Here is a 7,641-nt window from a genome sequence, read left to right as displayed (position 1 = left end):
CTGCCTACGACAGACAGACCTAAAATCACTAATCGCTTATTCATCCGTTAGCCACATAGGCCTAGTTATCGCCGCAGGAATAATCCAAACCCACTGATCATTCTCAGGGGCAATGATCCTAATAATTTCCCATGGACTAACTTCCTCCATACTATTCTGCCTAGCCAACACAAACTATGAACGTACGCACAGCCGAATTCTACTACTCACACGAGGCCTACAACCTCTCCTACCACTCATAGCTACCTGATGATTGCTGGCCAATCTAACAAACATAGCCTTACCCCCAACAACAAACCTCATAGCAGAGCTAACCATTATAATCACCTTATTCAACTGATCTGCCTTCACGATCATCCTAACAGGAATCGCAACCCTACTAACCGCCTCCTACACCTTATTCATACTACTAATGACCCAACGAGGCTCAATCCCCTCCCACATCACATCTATGCAAAACTCAACCACGCGAGAACACCTGCTCATAACACTCCACATTATCCCAATATTCCTCCTAATCCTCAAACCCGAACTGATCTCCGGAATCCCCTCATGCAAGTATAGTTTAAACCAAACATTAGACTGTGATTCTAAGAATAGAAGTTCAAACCTTCTTACCTGCCGAGGGGAGGGTTTAACCAACAAGAGCTGCTAACTCTTACATCTGAGCCTAAAACCTCAGCCCCCTTACTTTTAAAGGATAACAGCAATCCACTGGTCTTAGGAACCACCCATCTTGGTGCAAATCCAAGTAAAAGTAGTGAACCCCACACTACTAATCAACTCCCTCACACTACTCACGCTGACAATCCTCCTAACCCCAATCATCCTGCCATTTCTATTTAAAAACTTTAAAAACACCCCACAAGCCACCACCCGCGCTGTTAAAACCGCATTCCTAATTAGCCTAGCCCCTACAACCGCATTCATCTACTCGGGAGTAGAATCTGTCACCTGCCACTGGGAGTGAAAATTCATTATAAACTTTAAAATCCCCCTGAGCCTAAAAATAGACCAATACTCAATAACATTTCTTCCAATCGCCCTATTTGTAACATGATCAATCCTACAATTCGCCATATGATACATGGCCTCAGAGCCATACGTAACAAAATTTTTCACCTACCTACTGACATTCCTAGTCGCCATACTCCTCCTAACAACCGCAAACAACATATTCCTCCTATTCGTAGGCTGGGAAGGAGTACGAATCATGTCCTTCCTTCTCATCGGCTGATGACAAGGCCGAGCAGATGCCAACACCGCCGCCCTACGAGCCGTAATCTACAACCGAATCGGAGACATCGGACTGATCCTGAGCATAGCATGACTAGCTTCAACATTCAACACCTGAGAGATCCAACAAGCCGTACACCCCCACCAAACCCCAATCCTCCCCCTCATAGGATTAATCCTCGCAGCCGCAGGAAAATCCGCCCAATTTGGACTCCACCCATGACTGCCCGCAGCAATAGAAGGCCCCACCCCAGTATCAGCCCTACTGCACTCCAGTACCATAGTAGTAGCCGGAATCTTCCTGCTCATCCGCATGCACCCCCTGCTAGCCACCAACCAGACAGCCCTAACTGCCTGCCTATGCCTAGGTGCTCTATCAACCCTATTCGCTGCCACATGCGCCCTAACCCAAAATGACATCAAAAAAATCATTGCTTTCTCAACATCCAGCCAACTAGGACTAATAATAGTCACTATCGGACTAAACCTCCCACAACTAGCCTTCCTACACATCTCAACCCATGCCTTCTTTAAAGCCATACTATTCCTATGCTCAGGGTCTATCATCCACAACCTAAACGGAGAACAAGATATCCGAAAGATAGGAGGCCTACAGAAAATACTCCCAGTCACTACTTCCTGCCTAACCATCGGAAACCTGGCGCTGATAGGAACCCCATTCCTAGCCGGATTCTACTCAAAAGACCTCATCATCGAAAGCTTAAACACATCATACCTAAATACTTGAGCCCTACTCCTAACCCTTATAGCCACAGCATTCACCGCAACCTACAGCATCCGCATAACCATCCTAGTCCAAGCTGGACAAACCCGAATCCCCCCAATAGTATCAATAAACGAAAACAACCCACTAATCACCGCCCCCCTAACCCGACTCGCCCTAGGCAGCATTACAGCAGGAATAATCATTACCTCTTTCATCACACCAACCAAAACCCCCCCAATAACCATACCCCTTATCACCAAAACTGCTGCCATCCTCATAACAATCCTAGGAATCATCCTAGCCCTAGAACTATCGAACATAACACACACCCTCACTCACCCCAAACCAAACCCCCTCATAAACTTCTCCTCTGCATTAGGGTACTTCAACCCCCTAGTACACCGATTCTTCTCCAAAAACCTACTAGAAAAGGGACAAAACATTGCCCTACACTTGATCGACCTCTCCTGACTCAAAAAAATAGGGCCAGAGGGCCTTGCTGAACTACAAGTAGCCGCAAGCAAAGCCGCAACCTCAATACACACAGGGCTAATTAAGGCCTACCTAGGATCCTTCGCCCTCTCCATCCTGGTAATAATCCTAATAACACACAGACTCACTAATGGCCCCTAACATCCGCAAATCCCATCCCCTACTAAAAATAATCAACAACTCCCTAATCGACCTACCCGCCCCCTCCAACATCTCTGCCTGATGAAACTTCGGCTCCCTTCTAGCCATCTGCTTAGCCACACAAATCCTAACAGGCCTGCTACTAGCCATACACTACACCGCAGACACTTCACTCGCCTTCTCCTCAGTAGCTCACACATGCCGAGACGTCCAGTACGGATGGCTCATCCGCAACCTCCACGCCAACGGTGCTTCGCTCTTCTTTATCTGCATCTACTTACACATCGGACGAGGCCTCTACTACGGCTCCTACCTATACAAAGAAACCTGAAACACAGGAGTAATCCTCCTACTCACCCTAATAGCAACTGCCTTCGTAGGGTATGTCCTACCATGAGGACAAATGTCATTCTGAGGGGCCACCGTAATCACCAACCTATTCTCAGCCATCCCGTACATTGGGCAAACTCTAGTAGAATGAGCCTGAGGAGGATTCTCAGTAGACAATCCAACCTTAACCCGATTCTTCGCCATCCACTTCCTACTGCCCTTCCTAATTGCAGGAATCACCCTAGTCCACCTAACCTTCCTACACGAATCAGGCTCAAATAACCCACTAGGAATCGTATCAGACTGCGACAAAATCCCATTCCACCCATACTTCTCCATTAAAGACAGCTTAGGGCTTACCCTAATAATCACCCCTCTAATAGCACTAGCCCTATTTTCACCGAACCTCCTGGTTCTTGGAATCCTAGTTGGGAGTGGTTGGCCACATGAGATGTACAGGATTTTTACCTGTGATTTAGTCTTGACAAGGCTATGTTTACTAACATCTCATAAGAAAGAAGCATGAGCGGTTAATGCAGTTGGCTTGAAACCCATCCCCAGTGGTGCAAGTGCACTCTCTGAACTCACTTAAGTGCATTCCCAGTGGTGCCAGTGCACTCTCTGCACTCACTGCACTGCATCCCCAGTGGTGCCAGTGCAATCTCTGGACTCACTGCAGAGCATCCCCAGTGGTGCCAGTTCACTCTGTGGACTCACTGTAGTGCATCCCCAGTGGTGCCAGTGCACTCTCTGGACTCACTGCACTGCATCCCCAGTGGTGTCAGTGCACTCTCTGGACTCACTGCAGTGCATCCCCAGTGGTGCCAGTGCACTCACTGGACACACTGTACTGCATCACAGGTGGTGCCAGTGCACTCTCTGCACTCACTGCACAGCATCCCCAGTGGTGCCAGTGCATTCACTGGACTCACTGGACTGCATCACCAGTGGTGCCAGTGCACTCTCTGGACTCACTGCAGTGCATCCCCAGTGGTGCCAGTGCACTCTCTGGACTCACTGCACTGCATCCCCAGTGGTGCCAGTGCAGTCTCTGGACTCACTGCAGTGCATCCCCAGTGGTGCCAGAGCACTCTCTGGACTCACTGCACTGCATCCCCAGTGGTGCCAGTGCACTCTCTGGACTCACTGCACCGCATCCCCAGTGGTGTCAGTACACTCTCTGGACTCACTGAAGTGCATCCCCAGTGGTGCCAGTGCACTCTCTGGACTCACTAAACTGCATCACCAGTGGTGCCAGTGCACTCTCTGGACTCACTGCACTGCATCCCCAGTGGTGCCAGTGCACTCTCTGGACTCACTGTAGTGCATCCCCAGTGGTGCCAGTGCACTCTCTGGACTCACTGCAGTGCATCCCCAGTGGTGCCAGTGCACTCTCTGGACTCACTGCAGTGCATCCCCAGTGGTGCCAGTGCACTCTCTGGACTCACTGCACTGCATCCATGGTGTTGCCAGTGCACTCTCTGGACTCAGTGCACTGCATCCCCAGTGGTGCCAGTGCAATCTCTGGACTTACTGTAGTGCATCCCCAGTGGTGCCAGTGCACTCTCTGGACTCACTGCAGTGCATCCCCAGTGGTGCCAGTGCACTCTCTGGACTCACTGCACTGCATCCCCAGTGGTGCCAGTGCACTCTCTGGACTCACTGCACTGCAGCCCCGGTGGTGCCAGTGCAATCTCTGGACTCACTGCACTGCATCCCCAGTGGTGCCAGTGCACTCTCTGGACTCACTGCACTGCATCTCCAGTTTTGCCAGTGAAGTCTTTGGACTCACTGCACTGCATCCCCAGTGGTGCCAGTGCACTCTCTGGAGTCACTGAAGTGCATCCCCAGTGGTGCCAGTGCACTCTCTGGACTCACTGCACTGCATGCCCAGTGGTGCCACTGCACTCTCTGGACTCACTGTACTGCATCCCCACTGGTACCAGTGCACTCTGTGGACTCACTGTACTGCATCCCCAGCAGTGACAGTGCACTCTCTGGACTCACTGCAGTGCATCCCCAGTTGTGCCAGTGCACTCTCTGGACTCACTGCAGTGCATCCCCAGTGGTGCCAGTGCACTCTCTGGACTCACTGCACTGCATCCCCAGTGGTGCCAGTGCACTCTCTGGACTCACTGCAGTGCATCCACAGTGGTTCCAGTGCACTCACTGGACTCACTGCAGTGCATTCTCTCTGGTGCCAGTGCACTCTCTGGACTCACTGAAGTGCATCCCCAGTGGTGCCAGTGCACTCTCTGGACTCACTGCACTGCATCCCCAGTGGTGCCAGTGCATTCTCTGGACTCACAGCACTGCATCACCAGTGGTGCCACTGCACTCTCTGGACTCACTGAGGTGCATCCCCAGTGGTGCCAGTGCAATCTCTGGACTCACTGCAGTGCATCCCCAGTGGTGCCAGTGCACACTCTGGACTCACTGCACTGCATCCCCAGTGGTGCCAGTGCACTCTCTGGACTCACTGCACTGCATCCCCAGTGTTCACAGTGCACTCTCTGCACTTACTACACTGCATCCCCAGTGGTGCCAGTGCACTCTCTGGACTCACTGCAGTGCATCCCCAGTGGTGCCAGTGCACTCTGTGGACTCACTGCACTGCATCCCCAGTGGTGTCAGTGCACTCTCTGGACTCACTGCACTGCATCCCCAGTGGTGCCAGTGCACTCTCTGGACTCACTGCACTGCATCCCCAGTGGAGCCCGTGCACTCTCTAGACTCACTGAAGTGCATCCCCAGTGGTGCCAGTGCACTCTCTGGACTCACTGCAGTGCATCCCCGTTGGTGCCAGTGCACTCTCTGGACTCACTGCAGTGCATCCCCAGTGGTGCCAGTGCACTCTCTGGACTCACTGAAGTGCATTCTCAGTGGTGCCAGTGCACTCTCTGGACTCACTGCACTGCATCCCCAGTGGTGCCAGTACACTCACAGGACTGACTGCACTGCATCCCCAGTGGAGCCAGTGCGCTCTCTGGACTCACTGCACTGCATCCCCATTGGTGCCAGTGCATTCTCTGGACTCACCGCACTGCACCCTGAGTGGTGCCAGTGCACTCTCTGGACTCACTGCAGTGCATCCCCAGTGGTGCCAGTGCACTCTCTGGACTCACTGTACTGCATCCCCAGTGTTGCCAGTGCACTCTCAGGAGTAACTGCAGTGCATCCCCATTGGTGCCAAAGCACTCTCTGGACTCCCGGCACCGCATCCCCAGTGGTGCCAGTGCACTCTCTGGGCTCACTGCAGTGCATCCCCAGTGGTGCCAGTGCACTCTCTTGACTCACTGCACTGCATCCCCAGTGGTGCCAGTGTACTCTCTGGACTCACTGCACTGCATTCCCCAGTGGTGCTAGTGCACTCTCTGGACTCACTGCAGTGCATCCCCAGTGATGCCAGTGCACTCTCTGGACTCACTGAAGTGCATTCTCAGTGGTTCCAGTGCACTCTGTGGACTCACTGCAGTGCATCCCCAGTGGTGCCAGTGCGCTCTCTGGAGTCACTGCAGTGCATCCCCAGTGGTGCCAGTGCACTCTCTGGACTCACTACACTGCATCCCCAGTGCTGCCAGTGCACTCTCTGGACACACTGCACTGCATCCCCAGTGGTGCCAGTGCACTCTCTGGACTCACTGCAGTGCATCCCCACTGCTGCCAGTGCACTCTCTGGACTCACAGCAGTGCATCCCCAGTGGTGCCAGTGCACTCTCTGGACTCACTGCACTGCATCCCCAGTGGTGCCAATGCACTCTCTGGACTCACTGCACTGCATCCCCAGTGGTGCCAGTGCACTCTCTGGACTCACTGCACTGCATCCCAAGTGGTGCCAGTGCACTCTCTGGACTCACTGCACTGCATCCCCAGTGGTGCCAGTGCACTCTCTCGAGTCACTGCACTACATCCAGAGTGGTGCCAGTGCGCTCACTGGACTCACTGTACTGCATCATCAGTGGTGCCAGTGCACTCTCTGGAGTGACTGCAGTGCATCCCCAGTGGTGCCAGTGCACTCTCTGGACTCACTGCACTGCATGCCCAGTGGTGCCAATGCACTCTCTGGACTCACTGCACTGCATCCCCAGTGGTGCCACTGCACTCTCTGGACTCACTGCACTGCATCCCAAGTGGTAACAGTGCACTCTCTGGACTCACTGCACTGCATCCCCAGTGGTGCCAGTGCACTCTCTCGAGTCACTGCATTACATCCCCAGTGGTGCCAGTGCACTCACTGGACTCACTGTACTGCATTCCCAGTGGTGCTAGTGCACTCTCTGGACTCACTGCAGTGCATCCCCAGTGGTGCCAGTGCACTCTTTGGACTCACTGAAGTGCATTCTCAGTGGTGCCAGTGCACTCTCTGGACTCACTGCACTGCATCCCCAGTGGTGCCAGTGCACTCTCTGCACTCACTGAAGTGCATTCTCAGTGGTGCCAGTGCACTCTCTGGACTCACTGCAGTGCACCCCCAGTGGTGCCAGTACACTCACTGGACTCACTGCACTGCATCCCCAGTGGTGCCAGTGCACTCTCTGGACTCACTGCACTGCATCCCCAGTGCTGCCTGTGCACTCTCTGGACTCACTGCACTGCATCCCCAGTCGTGTCACTGCACTCTCTGGACTCACTGCACTGCATCCCCAGTTGTGCCAGTGCACTCTCTGCACTCACTGCACTGCATACCCAGTGGTGCCAGTGCACTCACTGGACTC

The sequence above is a fragment of the Anser anser genome (assembly GCF_964211835.1).
Source record: "Anser anser genome assembly, contig: HAP1_SCAFFOLD_401, whole genome shotgun sequence".
In the NCBI taxonomy this organism is placed as follows: domain Eukaryota; kingdom Metazoa; phylum Chordata; class Aves; order Anseriformes; family Anatidae; genus Anser; species Anser anser.
The sequence above is the reverse complement of the archived record's forward strand: the minus strand, read 5'-3'. Positions refer to the sequence as shown.